This window comes from Macaca nemestrina, chromosome 9, assembly GCF_043159975.1.
Source record: "Macaca nemestrina isolate mMacNem1 chromosome 9, mMacNem.hap1, whole genome shotgun sequence".
Lineage (NCBI taxonomy): Eukaryota > Metazoa > Chordata > Mammalia > Primates > Cercopithecidae > Macaca > Macaca nemestrina.
Window position 1 is genome coordinate 132154915 of NC_092133.1, and position 17382 is coordinate 132172296.

The following is a 17382-nucleotide window of genomic DNA, read 5'->3' on the forward strand; positions in this document are numbered from 1 at the left end:
ACGCCCCGCCCCCACGAGGCCCTCCCCCGGTTCGCCCCGCCCCCCAGGGTGAAAGGCGCGCATTGAAAACCCGCAGGCCAGCTCTTGGGGTTGTTTGACAACGCCTGTGGGAAAGTTTAAGCGAGGGGACAAGTAGGATGATTTCTTTTTGCACCAACACCAGGAATGTGGCGTTTGCCTGCATTGGGAAAACGAGCATCGGGGTGAGTGGCGCTGCACTGTTACCAACCCCTCCCCTACCTGCCTAGGAAACGCCCGGGGCCTGGAGGGCTAGCACGTGGGGGGCCTGGCTGCCCCGACGTTGACTTTTTAATGCTTGTGTCCTCTCATCCAGACGCTGGGGTCCACACTTTACGTTTCTGCCACCAGGTGGCTGGAAATGGAAAATAAGTTCATAAACAAAATAAAGTTAAATTTCTAGAACACCTGAGCCTGACCTCGCAGTCATGCCAAGTGCCTCCGAAGAGGCCGAGCACGGGGGTCGCAGAGCCTGATCAAAGTGACCGCCCTCAGGGCCTAGGGTTACTGCTGGTCTCTTACTAAGATGACTTTCGCTAGCTGGGAGGAGATGAGGAGGCCCCACTCCACAGGGGAGCTGGAGCAAGAGGGAACTGATACACGGGGTTTGGGGAAGACGAAGGAGCTCCGAGAGCACTCCGAACCTGGACTGCGCAGATGAAAATGGAAAGGCGGCCGGGCGCGGTGGCTCACGCCTGTAATCCCAACACCTTGGGAGGTTGAGGCAGGTGGATCACCTGAGGTCAGGAGTTCGAGAACAGCCTGACCAACATGGTGAAACCCGTCTCTACTAAAAATATAAAAAATTAGCTGGGCGTGGCTGCGGGCGCCTGTAGTCCAAGCTACTCGAGAGGCTCAGACACGAGAATCGCTTGAACCCGGGAGGCGGAGGTTGCAGTGAGCCGAGATTGTGCCACTGCCCTCCAGCCTGGGCGACAGAGCGAGACGCCGTCTCAAAAAAAAATGGAAAGGCTCAGAGGCCACTTCCACCTGCTGCTACATATGATTTAATAATAACAGGTCACTCTTTGTGGAGCCCCACTCTGCCAGTGCCTGTACTTATGCCGTCTCTTTGGATGTTTGGGGTAGTCCAGGCAGGTATCATTTTCCCAGTTCCCACCAATTTCATCAGCCCTGTTTGCATCAGGCCCAGAGTCAGGACGGGGTGGAAGTCAGATGAAGGATGGCACTGTGGATGGAGGGTACCCTCTCATCTGAAGTCCTAGGCGTGCGTTCCCATTCCTTTGATGTCTGGTTCCTCCCTGGATTTCTTTCAGAGCCTGCAGCCCCAGTTTGAGCGTGGTTAGCAAGGAGGGACATGCAGGTGGACGGCCACTGCGTTCGTTACCCAGGTAGAAGTCGATAGAACTTACTGAATCTTGAGTCCTTCCTCAAGCAGTGCAGGACTCTTTTCAGATTCAGGCTGCTTTTCAAATTCTGGCCTCCTCTGCTTCTAATTAACTTCTGTAGGGGCTGCCTTTCTTTCCTCTCTCTTGTTCACTGCCTTTCTAATCTATTTTCCACGCAGGCCTTCTCCCTGACACAATTTGATTTCCAGGTGGCTAGCAGGCTTCTCTCTGGCTTTGATTTCTCCACTTCTTTCCTGTGCTACATGTCTTTGCTGCGCAGATGTGTCTTTGCTGCCTTTTCACATTTCCTTTAAAGACCCGCAGATGCCTGATGGAACATTGCAGAAATAATGCAGGATGAAAACACGGTTCTGGGGAGGCTGATATCTCAGGCTTGATGTGGGAATGAATGAAGGAAGACTTAGACCTCCTCAGGGCTCAGGGAAAGAAACGTGAAGTACAGATTTTCAGCTTCTTATGGAGTGGTTTTTGAACTTTTATTTATTTATTTATTTATTTATTTATTTTTCACTACTATTTTTTTATTTTAGGCCCTTCTAAGGTAGACATGTAATGACATGGTTCAGCGGTGCAATGGGGAAGATGGAGGGGCTTACTTTCAGTGAGAGCCCTGAGGCATGTAACATGATCAGATTCCAGCTTCCCACCCTCATCCTCCACTCCACATCTGTCCCCGCAAGCCTCGCAAAGCCAAAGGAGGATCAAGTACCCATAAACCAGAAAGGTTTCACATTTTCATTGGTCCACACAGCTGCAGATGCTTGGCTATGTTCTGGTTTTATTTTTCTGTGTTTTATTAATAATCTACCAGTCATTACCCAAGTGCCACTTGCAGACTTAAATGTTTTCACAAGGATGCAGACCTCGAGTTGGGTGAAAATTAGTTTAGAAGCTAAATGGAGGTGTGGGGGTGAAATGAACGTCCTTTGCTCCCCACTTGGCATGGAGTTTTGAGTTTGCTCATATGCCTTAAACAAAACAGACTCGGCCGGGTATGGTGGCTCACACCTGTAATCCCAGCACTTTGGGAGGCTGAGGTGGGCGGATCACCTGAGGTCAGGAGTTCGAGAACAGCCTGGCCAACATGGTGAAACCCTGCCTCTACTAAAAACACAAAAATTAGCCATGTGTGGGGGCCCGTGCTTGTAATCCCAGCTACTTGGGAGGCTGAGGCAGGAGAATCGCTTGAACCTGGGAGGCAGAAGTTGCAGTGAGCTAAGATTGCACCACTGCACTCTAGCCTAAGTGACAGTGCAAGACTCTGTCTCAAGAAAAAAAAAAAAAAAAATCAAAACAGTAACTTCAGGTAGGGTCTGGAAGAGGTGTGTAAACTGATGAAGAGGTACACGTTTCATGGGATCCTGGTTACAGATAACACTTTAAATGAGCTTGGAAAGTTAAAGGATGCTGATAGTGATAGTGATAGAGACTGTCCTGGGGGTAACAAGTCGCTTGGCAGAGGAATGTTTAATGTTGGATTCATTAACTGCTGTTAAAGAAGGACAGCTGTGGGGCAGCTGCAGAAACCAGACCGCTAATCACCATTCATGGTCCCTCAATGAGGACGGAGCAGGAGACCAAGGATCAAGCCAAGTCCCAAAGCCACAGCAGGGGCTGGTACCCACTCACCCCTATCTTCTACACCTCCTGCATCTGCATCTGATGTGATTTCGCTCTATGTCTCCACCCAATCTCATCTTGAATTGTAGCTCCCATAATTCCCATGTGTTGTGGGAGGGACCCAGTGGGAGACAATTGAATCATGGGGGCAGTTCCCTCATACTGTTCTCATGGTAGTGAATAAGTCTCACAAGATCTGATGGTTTTATAATGGGAAACCCCTTTTGCTTGGTTCTCATTCTCTCTTCTCTGCCGCCATGTAAGATGTGCCTTTTGCTTTCTGCCATGATTGTGAGGCCTCTCCAGCCACGTGAAATTGTGAGTCCATTAAACTTCTTTTTATTTATAAATTACCCATTCTTGGGCATATCTTCATTAGCAGCATGAAAATGGACTAATACAGCATCTTAGCTACATGCCCCACATCTCATAATAATTTTAATCCTGCAACACAAAGAGAAGGTTTAGTTACATTTCAATAATTGAGGAAGAGGCCATGCATGATGGCTCACACCTGTAATCCCAGTGCTTCAGGAGTGTCAGGAGGGAGACTCACTTGAGGCCAGGAGTTTGAGACCAGCCTGGGCAATACAGCAAGACCCCAACTCTACAAAATACAAAAAAAATTTGCTGGGCATGGTGGCCTGTGCCTGTAATACCACTTACTTGGGAGGCTGTGTGAGGAGGATGGCTTGAGCCCAGGAGTTTGAGGTTACAGTGAGCTGTGATTGTGCCACTGCACTCCAGCCTGGGTGACAGAGCAAGGCCCTGTCTCTAAAAAATAATAATTCAAGAAGAAAGGAAAAGTAGTTGCCATTCTGACATTGATCAGGTTAACCTTCAATCAAATGGAACATTCTACCATTAAGAGTGATACTTGCAGGCCGGGCGCGGTGGCTCAAGCCTGTAATCCCAGCACTTTGGGAGGCCGAGACGGGCGGATCACGAGGTCAGGAGATCGAGACCATCCTGGCTAACACGGTGAAACCCCGACTCTATTAAGAAATACAAAAAACTAGCCGGGCGAGGCGGCGGGCGCCTGTAGTCCCAGCTACTCGGGAGGCTGAGGCTGGAGAATGGCGTGAACCCGGGAGGCGGAGCTTGCAGTGAGCTGAGATCCGGCCACTGCACTCCAGCCTGGGTGACAGAGCGAGACTCCGTCTCAAAAAAAAAAAAAAGAGTGATACTTGCTTGAACATTCCAGAGAGCCTCTGCAGAAGAGTTCCTGTAGTGGTGGTGGGGTGAGGAGACGGGAGGGTATTTTGCTTGACTGGAAGGAGGGGAATGACTTCATACTTGGTCAGTGAGAGAAGGGGATGGGACAGGTTCAGCTCTTGGTAGTTACTATATTACTAGGTTGATGACCTTAGCACGTTACCTCTGAGCCTGTTGCCTTGTCTGTCAAATGAGAATAAAAATACTATCATTCATTTCAAAGAATATTTCTTGAGCCTATTATGTGCCAGGTACAGATCTACACACTGGGGTTATTGCAGGGGCAAAAACAAGTCCTTGCTCTCAGAAGGCTTGAGTTCTAGTGCAGGGAAGCAGAAAATAAGCAGAGTGGATGATGTGTCAGATGGTGAGGGATGCTCTGAAGAACCATGGAGCAGATCAGGGGCAGAGGGAGGGGGATGCGACCCTATTGCAAGGTGGGGGAGTTGGGGAAGTGTTGATAAATTGATGGCTGAGCAGAGACCAGAGGAAGCGAGGGAGTGAGTCACACAAGTATCTGGGGCCAGAGCCACCCAAGCAGCAGGAACAAGCACAGATGCTGAGAAGCAGGAGGACCCAGTAAGGTCAGGGAACAGCAAGAGGTCAGGGTGGGTGAGCAGAGGGAAGGAGGATGGGTGTTTGGCCTCTTCACTCTGAGCGAGAGAGGGAACTACAGAAAGTTTTAGAAAGGGTGGGACATGAGCCGACTTACGTGTTCAAATTATTCTCCTGAATGATGCCTTGTTAAAAACAAACTGTAGGTGGCAAAGAGCTGAAACCAAGAGATGATCTGCACGGAAATGGCACTCATCCACATGACAGTCGATGGTCTTGGATAGAGTGGCATTGGTGGGGTGCATGTGAGCAGTCGATTCTACATATACTTTGAAGGTGGAGCACATCTAGAATCTACAGGATTTGTAGATGGATTGGGTCTAGAGTGGAAGGAGAGGAGTCAAGGATGGACTCTAAGTATTTTGACCTGAGCTACTTATTTTTGCCACAGGATCCTTGGGGTGTTGCTTTGCCATCCAGAAACCTCTGTGGCCATTGGCACCTTTGCCTGAGTTTTTCTCAGGCCTGCTGGGCTCTTTCTGCTCACTCAGCCTGGCAGGCTGCACTCAGCTCATGCTACTGGCCTGGATCCCACATCTGCCAAGGCCAGTCCAGGTGTGAAGCAGCAAGGGGTACATGAACGAGCACGCACAGGGTCCGGCCATTGTGCACAGCCAAGCACGCTGGCTACTGCAGTGGGGTGGGCAGCTCCAGGCACCAGCACAGGTGCCAGCTCCCTGTGAGGCTGTGGCTAGACTAGGTGTAACATAGGTGGCTTCCACTGTAAGCGTCAGGAAACATGGTGGCATCTGGAAGCTTGGAGACACCAGGAACTGCAGAGCCCCGGCCTGGGGAGCTCCTAGGTTTAACTTCCTGAAGGGCCGCAGATGGTCTCGCCTTCTTTCTTCTCTCCTTCTTGTTGCCTGCAATATGGTGAACGGGGGTAGGGGGGAAGCAGGGGTGTGTGTTTCAGCCTTGTTTGTGTTACAGCTCTTTCAGTCCTGCCATTCAGTGGGTCCTGAGTTCTTGTCCCGTGTCTAGGAAGAGTGAGGTACGTGGACAACTAGAGGGTGAACAAAGCAAAGAGGTGCTTTATTGAGCATCAGTATACCTCTCAGGAGACTTGAAGTGGGTAACTCCTTTCCGCAGATAGGTTGACTTGTTGTTTGTGAAGCCCTCAGCAGAGAGGAGACCTGGAGTGGGTAGCTCCTATCTGCAGGAAGATTGTCCTGTGATCTGCTGGGGCCTGGCTGAGTCTGGGGTTTTTATGGACTTCAGAGGGGAGGAAGTGTGTGCTGAGTGGTCCATGGGCGGCCATGGGTAGGCCCAGAAAAAGCACCATAAGTTCTTGCTCCCATCCACAGAACGGATAGCCTGGGCCCCAGGCTTCAGGCCATCCCTGGCTTGAAAGTGGGGTTTCACCAGGGACCCACTTATTTCCACCCAGGAACCTGCCTGTCTCCTGCTGCCATCAACCTGCCATCCATGGCATCCACCACACCCAGACTGTTTGTGCTAAGGGGCGCCTGCCAGCCTGCACTGAGCTGCCCTCAGCCCTCCTTAGCCTCCCTCCCGTACCCTGTCAGTGCTCAAAGTCTGGAGGAGGCTGAGGTGGCAGGAGGCTGGCATGTCAGCACTGCCCTGAGCACTCACACACTTGGCCAGGTCATGACAGTGCCTGGACTTGGTCTCAACTTTGCTCCAAAATTGAAGTGGGCACCAGGAGCAGGGAAAAGCCAGGCAGCAGCAGCAGGCACTTTTGAGCCGGCAGGGACAGGGGACTTCCCAGGCTCCTGAGAGCACAGGGATGCCTGGGTCTGCAGCTGTGGCTGGGCAGATGCAGCTGTGCCCAGGAGGGCAGGGCCCTGGCCCCTTCAGCTTGGAAGGGGGCATGGCTCCCTCCTATTCCCAGCTCCCTCTGGCTCTGTGGAGCATGCAGCCCCAGCTGCACGTCCCCTGCTGCAGCCAGCGTCTTAGCAGCAGCTGCTCCAGGTGGGCCGCTGCTGCCATCATTTTTATACCAAGAGTTACGATTATTACATGATGTGTAAAGTGAGATAGAATCGTGTTGATGAGCCAGGCTCAGATCCTGGCCTCACCACTTACTTGCTTTGTGATCTTGAGCATTTTACTTAACCTCTCTGTCTCAGTTTTTTGCCTGTAAGATGGTGATGGTAACACCACCTACCTCATGAGTGAGTTAATAAATGTAAGTAGCTTAGAACTGTGCCAGGGCAAGTTTGATAGAAATGTTTGCTATCGTAACCTAACCCGTGTTGGTCTGCTTACTGCTCAAAAGCCAGACTCGAGAGACAAGGGTTGGTGGGGAGGAAGGCAGGTTTATTCAGAGAGCCAGCAAAATCAAGAAGATGGTGGACTAGCATCCTAAAGTACCATCTTAAGTCAGTGCAACTTTGGGGCTCTTTTTATGTTAAGGGCAGAGAGAAGAGGAAGGGGTTGGTACCAAGGTGTGACTGACAACCACAGACATGTGGGTACAAGCAAGGGTCCCAGGAGGTTGGGAACTTCGTTGTCCTTGGTCAGGTCACAATGCTCCTATAAATTTTTAATAAAACTTAGATGTTTATGACCTTTCCCTTTCATTTCAGAGTTAGTTTTGAAAACAACATGACTGCTGTTTTTGCATATTATCTCAGTGCTTCAAAATCATCCTAGACTATGTGCAGGAATGGATGAAGGCCTGTTAAACAAAGTAGAGTTAGTTATGTTAGCTCTTTCGCTGTTTCACTGTTACGCTATTGGTATATTAAATGTTACATAATGTATGCATGTACATTGATATAGTTTGGATGTTTGTCCCCACCCAAATCTCATGTTGAAATGTAATACCCGGCCGGGCGCAGTGGCTCAAGCCTGTAATCCCAGCACTTTGGGAGGCCGAGATGGGCGGATCACGAGGTCAGGAGATCGAGACCATCCTGGCTAACCCAGTGAAACCCCATCTCTACTAAAAAATACAAAAAATTAGCCGGGCGAGGTGGCGGGCGCCTGTAGTCCCAGCTAGTCGGGAGGCTGAGGCAGGAGAATGGCGTGAACCTGGGAGGCGGAGCTTGCAGTGAGCTGAGATCGGCCACTGCACTCCAGCCTGGGCAACAGAGCAAGACACTGTCTCAAAAAAAAAAAAAAAAAGAAAAAAAAAAAAGAAATGTAATACCCAATGTGGGAGGTGGGACCATGGGTGTGGGTCCCTCATGAATGGCTTGGGCCATCCCTTGGTGATGCGTACGCTCTCACTCTGAGTTCACACAAGAACTGGTTGTTTAAAAGCGCGTGGCACCTCCTCCCCAAGTCTCTCTCTCTTGCTTCCGCTTTCACCAGGTGACATGCCTACTCTCCCTCACCTCCTGCCATGATTGGAAGCTTCCTGAGGCCTCCCTAGAAGCTGAGCAGAGCCAGCACCATGCTTCCTGTACAGCCTGCAGAACTGTGAGCCAATTAAACCTCTTTTCTTCATAAAATACCCTACCACGGGTATGTCTTTATTGCAGTGCAAGAACAGTCTAGTACATACATGGATACATAATATGAGCTGGCACATCACAGAAACCGAGCAAATGTTTATCTGTTATTATGATGATTATAAAACATAATTTAATACAGTGTCAAAATAAGTAGAAGTTGTTTTAGGTAACCTCCCTGTGCATTTCTGTGTGTCTTAGTTGGAACTTCCCTGGGTTCTGGGTGACTTTATGTTGCATTTCCCCTCCTCAATCCCCTCCCCACCCCCAGTGATATCCTCAGTCCTTCCTCTGCAGCCCCACCCCAGCAGGGGCATCTTCTCCTCCGTTCCCCAAGTGAAATGCAGCTTGGTCGGGAGTTGGAGAATCACAGTCTAATGAACCCCTGCGTCTGGACTGAGTTCTTGCTCCTGGATCTCTCTGTCTGAGTCATGTCTTTACTCCCCAAAGTTGAGAGGTCCCAGGGCAAACCCACCCTCTGTGCTCACCTGTTCACACTTTGATCCTGTGGCCAGCTAAAGCCACGCAGGCTCAAAGCTTTTGTCTCCCCTTGAGTGCCTTTCTGACTCATGCCTTCCCCCTCAATGGAGGGGGGGCCTCACCACCCTAGGAGTTGGCTGGGGTGTTTTCCAAACAACATGCGGCCCTCCTTCCCTCTATGTCTCGCTTCTGTATCCCATTAAGACAATTGCCACAGCCTCCTAATTTGGCCTCTCTGCGTCCAGCCTCTCTCCTCTAAGCCCTGCTGTGACCACATTCACCTTCTGGGAGCATTTCTCTCCACCCCATTGATGCCTGCCTTGCTGCAGCCACCACAGTCTCACCTGGCAGCTGCAGAAGCCTCCTAATGGATATCCCAGAGCTACCCATGTCCCCCCAGGGCATCCTCCACGCTGTGCCCAGAGTGTTGTTTCTAAATTGCAGATGGGATCAAGTTGTTCCCTAGCCCCCTATGGCACTGAACGCCCAGGCTCCTTGCCATGCACGTGACAGGGGCCCTTTTGTCTCTGAGCATCCCCTGCCACCCTCTTCCTTGCTCCTACCCTCCCCTCACACCAGCCTTCTTCTAGTCCTTTTTTTTTTTTTGACTTTATTGAGATATAATTGACAAACAAAAATGGCACAGATTCAAGGAGTACAGTGTGATTTTTTTTTTTTTCAGGGTCTCACTCTGTCACCCAGGCTGGAGTGCAGGGGTTGCAATTTCAGCTCACTGCAACTTCTACCTCCCGGGTTCAAACAATCCTCCCACCTCAGCCTCCAGGGTAGCTGGGACCACAGGCATGTGCCACCACGCCTGGCTAATTTTTGTACTTTTTGTAGAGATGGAGTCTTGCTATGTTGCCCAGGCTGGTCTCAGACTCCTGGCCTCAACCAATCCACCTGCTTCGGCCTCCCAAAATGCTGGGATTATAGGTATGAGCCACCGCACCCAGCCACAGTGTGACATTTTGATAAATTGTATACCCAATTTATCAAAATGTCACAATCAGGCTAATTAACATACCCATCACCTTGTGTAGTTGCTATGTTTTGTGTGTTATGAGAACACTTAAGATCTCTTCTCTTAGCAAATTTCAAGTATACCATTCAGTATTATTCACTATGGTCACGGGGCTGCATGTTAGATCTTCAGAACTTATTCATCCTGCATAACTGGGACTTTGTACCCTTTGACCAACATCTCCCAACCCCTCGTTCCTAGCTCCTGGCAACACTTTCCAGTCTCCTGAGCTCTGCATACTCCTTCCTCCTTCAGGGCCTTCACACAAGCATGGAAGGTTCATCTCCCAAGACTTTACTCCACATCACTCATGTACCTTTCGGGTCTCAGTTCCCATGTCATTTTCTTGGCGAGGACTTCTCTAACTTCCAATTTCAATTAAGTTCCCAGCCCCTCATTATTCTCTAATAGGATTCTGGGTTTTTCTTTCCTTCCTCTATCTAATTATTATTTTAAATCAGGTATTAATTTTTCTTTTTTTTTTTTTTTTGAGATGGAGTTTCACTTTTGTCGCCCAGGCTGGAGTGCAGTGGCTCAATCTCGGCCCACTGCAACCTCTGCCTCCCAGGTTCAAGCCATTCTGCTGCCTCAGCCTCCCGAGTAGCTGGGACTACAGGCACCCACCACCATGCTTGACTAATTTTTTGTATTTTAGTTGGCCACCATGTTGGCCAGGCTGGTCTCGAACTCCTGACCTCAGGTGATCCACCCATCTTGGCCTCCCAAAGTGCCGGGATTACAGGCGTGAGCCACTGTGCGCTGCCAGGTATTGCTTTGTATGTGTGCATATTTCTTTATCGTCTGTCTCCTGACTCTGCTGTAAGTTCTGTGGCAGCAGGACCCACGTGTGTTTTTCTCACCACTGTGTACCCAACGCCTTGCACCTGGCACAGATAGCCACACTCCTATGTGTTGAATGACACTGTTGAATACATAAAAGAATATGTGAGCTCACTTCTCTGCTCAAACACCCTCTCTGGTTCCTGCTATGTCACCTGGAGAAACACAGATTGTTTAGTTTGATACATAAGGCCCCCACCTTTCTTTCAAATCCAATTCACATTATCACCCTTCACAACTCCATACTTTGGAAACACAAACCTCCTTATATTTTATCTGTAGGTCCTGCACTTTTCTGCCTTGATAACATGATTTTGCTGCTGCTTAAACTATTTCATGAATGGATGAATGACCCTAAATCAGGCCCAGTCTTCAGCCCACATCAAAGGCCACATCCAGGGAGCCTCTTCAGATGCTCTCCCTGCTGGAATTAATTCTACCTTCTTCCCCGTTCCTAACATATTTGCTGTGGCAAGGAAAGGCATTTGTTGCTTTCTGCCATCTTTAAGTTTCTTTCTGCACGTCTCTTCTTCCCTGTTAAACCACAAGTTTCTTGAGGGCAGGATCAATGCTCTAGTCACTTTTGTGTCTGCCACTGCAGTGCTTCAGACGCAGCAGGTGCTGTTTGTAAGCAGACAAAAATTGCTTATGCAGTGTGGATTCAAAGTGATGTTTCAAAGACCTGAAATAGTAGTTCCCTCTAGAGACACACGGGGGTGGCCTAAACAAGCAAAGCTGCACTGGACTCCACCCGTGTGGATTCGTGTCTAAGCTGTTTTGAAGATGATGGGGCTTCTTTGAATTCTGTCTCACAGGAAAGAAATGTAAAGGATGATTGAATGGGCCACATAAGAGAGTAAGTACATCAAATGCAGAGACAGCCTCCCTTCAGAGAGAAAAGGCGACACGTGCTTTCTCTGAGCCAGGGCCCTGCGACCACAGATGTGGATGTAATACTGCAATCCTGGACCTTCCAGGGAGGAAGGGCTGGAGGCGGAAGGGCTGGGGGCCGCAGGGGGTGCCTTTCCAGCTCTCCCCACCGACCCTATTTGCGGAGAAATTGCCATTTAGATGAGAAAATGCTGAAATGTATGTTTGGAACAGGCAATAGGATTTCAATTCCCCCATCAGATACTCTGATTTTTTTTTTCTTTTTTTTTTTTTTTTTTTTTTTTTTTTTTTTGAGACGGAGTCTCACTCTGTTGCCCAGGCTGGAATGCAGTGGCGCGATCTTGGCTCACTGCAAGCTCCGCCTCCTGGGTTCACGCCATTCTCCTGCCTCAGCCTCCCGAGTAGCTGGGACTACAGGCGCCCGCCACCTCGCCTGGCTAGTTTTTTGTATTTTTTTTTTAGTAGAGACGGAGTTTCACCGTGTTAGCCAGGATGGTCTCGATCTCCTGACCTCGTGATCCGCCCGTCTCGGCCTCCCAAAGTACTGGGATTACAGGCGTGAGCCACCGCGCCCGGCCGATTTTTTTTTTTTTTAAAGTACATGTGGTATTTTGAAGATGTGTCTTACATATAATAAAAACTCTTATCGGCTGGGTGCAGTGGCTCACGCCTGTAATCCCAGCACTTTGGGAGGCCCAGGCAGATGGATCACCAGGTCAGGAGATGGAGACCATCCTGGCTAACATGGTGAAACCCTGTCTCTACTAAAAACACAAACATTAGCCAGGCGTGGTGGTGGGCGCCTGTAGTCCCAGCTACTCGGGAGGCTGAGGCAGGAAAATGGTGTGAACCCGGGAGGTGGGGCTTTAGTGAACCGAGATCACACCACTGCACTCCAGCCTGGGCAACAGAGCGAGACTCCATCTCAAAAACATAAACAAAAACAAACAAACAAACAAAAATCTCTTACCATTCTCTTTTAATTGCAGGTGGGTTGGTGGCAAATCTCTTTCATTAGTCTGCTTGAATTAGAGTTTTATTTCTATATTTGAATGTAATCTTTCTTTCTTTCTTTTTTTGTTCGTTTGTTTTCGGAGACAGGGTCTCATTCCGTCGCCCAGGTTGGAGAGCAGTGGCATGATCATGGCTCACTGCAGCCTTGACCTCCTGGACTCAGGTGATCCTCCCACCTCAGCCTCCTGAGTAACTGGGACTATAGGCATTGACCACCATGCCTCGCTAATTTTAAAATTATTTTTGCAGAAAGGAGATTCTCACTATGTTGCCCAGGCAAGTCTCGAACTCCTGGGCTTAAGCAATCTTGTCATCTCAGCCTCCCAAAGTGCTGGGATTATAAGCATGAGCCACTGAGCCCGGTCATCTTTCTCTTTGTAATGATGGGACATTATGTGGGAAATGGGCTGTGACAGCTTCATCAGCTGGGCTAAATGGAGTTTTAAAAATTCTCAGTCTAAATGCGCAAAGCAGTAAATATAATTAACACAAGGCTGTCTATACAACAGTAGCCACATTTGCTGCTACCTGGGGCACTCTGACAGGCTGAATTTACATGTGTCAAGCCACGACTTTCCTGACACCTGTTTGCTTTCTGCGCTCCTGTAAGACATTTCCATTTTAGAATTTCCATGTTTATTTATTTGAACAAACTGAACTTCATGTTGAATAAACTGAAGAAGTTGGCGAAATTCAAAGGCATGTAGTGAACAAGTGTAAGGTGAAATTTCAAGTGGCTGACAAGGTTGAAATATAAACTCCTTCTTTCTTTTCTCCACCTGTCCACCCACCCAGACGCTTCGTGCTTGAGTGTGTGTGTCTGTACGTAATCGTATATTTGTATAAGTTAAAGATGGGGCTGAGTTTTATGTCTCGGTCAACACAGCACAGCCATAATAACGTGTCTTCTCTCCAATCCCCACACGTGCAAATCATGGGCATCCCCAGAAAGTCTTTGAACTTGCACAATCCAGGGAATTGGTCAGGAGGGATGGACCAAGTATAACTAGATTTGGAAAACAGAGGCGCTCCAGTTTCGACATAAATTCCACATATGTTCTAAACATATATATTTTATAACATATAATATAAACGTGGAATAAATTCCACATATGTTCTAAAAGTATATATTTTATAACATATAGTATAAATGTGGAATAAGACAGCGTAGTGCTTTGTAACCTGCTTTTCCCCCAGTGCATTATTAATCCTTCCATGACACTAAATGGTACAACCGTGTGATAAAATAGTGTGATGCCTTTCAGGTCATTTGTAGGAAATATTTCCTACCTCAGTGGACAAACTTTTACATAAATCTCTCTGCACGTCTCTGATCTTTCTCTTGGATGAATTCCTGGAAGTGCTGTTGCTGGGTGAAAGGATAGGAACACAGTTGATAGCTTCTAAGTGTTTTTAAGAGAAAGGGTGTGACTGGCTTAGAAATTACCTATTGGCCGGGTGTGGTGGCTCACACTTGTAATCCTAGCACTTTGGGAGGCTGAGGTAGGAGGATCACTTGAACCCAGAAGTTCGAGACCAGCCTTGGCAACATGGCGAAACCTTGACTCCATAAAAAAATACAAAAATTAGCCGGGGTATGGTGCACGCACCTGTGGTCCCAGCTACCCAGCAGGCTGAGGCGGGAGAATCACCTGAAACCAGGGAGGTCGAGGCTGCAGTGAGCTGTGATCGCGCCACTGCACTCCAGTTTGGGTGACAGAGTGAGATCTTGTCTCAGAAAATAAAATAACCTATTGATGTGGTTGAATTTGCTCCACAAAGATGTCAGTACCCACCGGATGCCTTACACTGTACACGCACGCACAGCCTTTACAATGAACAGCTTTTCAGGCAATTTCAAGACCTCCTCTGCATTTGCAATTATAACTAAGGGAAATGTGGCTGCATTAGTCAGGGTTCTCCAGAGAAACAACCAATAGGAAATGTTTGTATAAAAATATTAAAATATGTTACAAATGTAGAGAAGGAAATTTATTATGGGGAATGTGTTCATGTGATTATGGAAGCTGAGAAATCCCCCGGCTGGCCATCTGGGAGCTGGAGACCTGGGGAGGCTGGTACCGGCGTTCAGCCCGGGTCCAAAGGCCTGAGGGAACCAGTGGCCTAAGTCCCAGTGGGGGGAATTCCAGGCCGAGGGCAGGAGGAGAGGAAAGAAGACAACCCAGTTCAAGGAGTGAGGCAGGAAAGAAGGGGTGCGTTTTTTCTTCCTCTGTTCTATTTAGGTCCTCAACAGATTGGACGAGGCCCGCCCACGTCGGGGAGACTAATCTAGTTTCCTGAGCCCACTGACTCCAATGCTGGTTTCTTCCAGAAATATCCTCGCAGACACACCCAGAAATAGTGTCAAATCTGGGCACCCAGGCCCAGTCAAACTTACATGTAAAATTAACCATCATGTGGCAGAGATGAGGATGGGCAGAGGGAACAGAACAGGAAAATCTCAGAATCACTGCAGCCGTGCTGGGCTGGTTAACCTTTCCCGGCATTCCACAGATTGGTTAGCATTAACTCCGGCGAAAGACCCATGCATTGCAACACTAAGGTCAGATCACCAATGAGTTGAGAAATAGCACCTTACAGAATGCCTCTTTCAGTATTATCCAATCTCAGTTCATTTAAGTCCTTTCATAACATAAGAAATGCGGTCTATAATCCCAACATTTTGGGAGGTCAAGGCAGGAGGATCTTTTAGCCCAGGAGTTAAAGACCAGCCTGGACAATATAGTAAGACCTCATCTCTATGAAAAATAAAAAAGATAGCTTGGTGTAGTGGTGCATACCTGTGACCCCAGCTACCTGGGAGGCTGAGGTGGGAGGATCACTTGAGCCCAGGAGGTAGAGGCTGCAGTGAGCTATGATCATGCCACCGTACTCCAGCCTGGGGGACAGAGTGAGACCCTGTATATCTCTCTCTCTCTCACACACACAGACACACACACACACACACACACTCAGAAATATGCTCCTCTTGTCCAAGGGACTGAAGCAGAACGTGGTGTCATCTCCCCTCTCCCAGCTCACAAGAAAGAGGTCTCCTTGCTTGGTCTGCACTATCCTTTGTCTATGAGGAAACTACCTCTGACCTCCATCAGTTAGAAACACGTGCCCTTTTTTCTTTCAGAGGTGTTGCTCATATCCCTCTTTTGCACGGCAACTGTCTTCCTGCCTGCCCACCTTGATTCCCTCATCACCACCACCATCACTGGACCATATAGTGAGATCTCATCTCTACCAATGACTCTGCCATTCTTGGCATGGAGGAAGGGGAAATGAACTGAGCCTGGAATCCAGACATCTAGATCTGTCTAGATTTGTCTAGAATTGTCTCTAGATTTGTCTACTCACCTGTCAAATGGGAGAGTTAAGCTCCTTGAGATGTTTTCACACAGTTTGATGGGAAGTCCTAGGGCTTCTAAGGAGAAAGCTTAGAACAATGAATTGGAAGGAGGTGGTGCTGAGAGGCCCGAGGGGACAGGTGCCAACCTCAGAGCTGGCCTCAACAGTCCCCCCTTACCTTTCTGATATATTGAGTTCTGTCCTTTTTTTTTTTTTTTTTTTGAGATGGGGGTCTCGCTATGTTGCTCAACCTGGTTTCAAACTCCTGGCCTCAGGCAATCCTCCTGACTCAGCCTCCCAAGTAGCTGGAATCACAGGCACACACCACCACACTGTCCAAAATTTGTTTGAAGCCTGAGTTCTACCGATTAAATACAAACCAATTTTGAAGGTCATTAAACAAGAAGTGTGGCAGAGGTGGAGGAAGGGCTTTTAGATACGACATTTTAAGATTTTGCATCAGACTAAAGAAAGGGAAGAGCTTAATTTTTCTCCCAGGGAGCTTCGCATGAGGAGGAAGGAGAGATTTTATGAATGACAGAAACTTACTACGCTGAGTCACTTCTTTCTTTTGTCGGAGATGCATCCTTCAAGGAGAGCTTTCAGCGCTTGTGCACAGCCAAGACTGAGGCTTGGTGTCTGAACGCGTCTCCCCCACTTCCCAGTGATCAGTATTCACTGCCACTCCTGACTTCGCATTTTGGGGCATTTGTCCTCTGTGGGAGGCCCTGATTATTCATCCATTTCCACGACACATGGTGTAGTATGATTAGTGCCTGTTCCGCAGAAGCAGAAACTGGGGCGCAGAAAGGATGAGCCACTGACCTCAAATGGCCCACATTGTCTCTCCGAGCCAGTGCATCAGGATCTGAGCTTCCTAAAAACAGTTCCCTTCTGCCAAGTGCTCCCCTGCCACAGAGAGACTTAGTTCTCTTTTCTGATCTCTTGGTGGCCCCCGGACTGCTTCTTTCTCTTTCTGTTTTCTTTTTCTGGGAAGCCAGTGCGTTATCGTTTGTCAGGCTGTGGGCTGGGAAAGGCGGGGCCTCCGAGTCCAAAGCCCACCTCGTGGGTGCAGGTGAGAGGGTGAGGACACCACTCCTGTGCGGCTGGAGAAAATGAGGAGGTGGTTGTTAAGGTTCACCCTTGTTGCCTGACCCCCATCTCATCGAGCCTAGAGCCCTTTGTTGCCCTGGGGCATCCATATGTTGAAGTAAACGGCATAAACAATGTTACAGAATAATCCAGAAAGAACAAAGCAGGCAGTTGAGTTTCAAGATACTATTTAAACGTATAGGACAGTTCATGACGTGATAGCCCAGGTCTATTTCATTCGCAAGACTTGAGCTTTTAGGAAAAGGATTTTCAAGTTCCAGAGTCTTTTTTTTTTTTTTTTTTGAGACGGAGTCTCGCTCTGTCGCCCAGGCTGGAGTGCAGTGGCGCGATCTCGGCTCGCTGCAAGCTCCGCCTCCTGGGTTCACGCCATTCTCCTGCCTCAGCCTCCTGAGTACCTGGGACTACA

At 48.6% G+C, this 17382-nt stretch overlaps 2 long non-coding RNA genes across 2 annotated transcripts; one reads left to right on the forward strand and one right to left on the reverse strand.

Moving 5' to 3' along the window:
- The first annotated feature begins 39 nt into the window (after window positions 1–39).
- LOC105490604 (uncharacterized) lies at window positions 40–5825 on the forward strand. Its single transcript, XR_011608275.1, has 3 exons — window positions 40–203; window positions 1296–1370; window positions 5769–5825. It is a non-coding gene; the product is annotated as an uncharacterized lncRNA (long non-coding RNA).
- On the reverse strand, window positions 4205–16718 carry LOC139356420 (uncharacterized). The gene is made up of 3 exons (XR_011608274.1): window positions 16413–16718; window positions 4936–5841; window positions 4205–4406 (listed from the first exon to the last, which is right to left on the reverse strand). It is a non-coding gene; the product is annotated as an uncharacterized lncRNA (long non-coding RNA).
- Window positions 16719–17382: the final 664 nt, after the last annotated feature.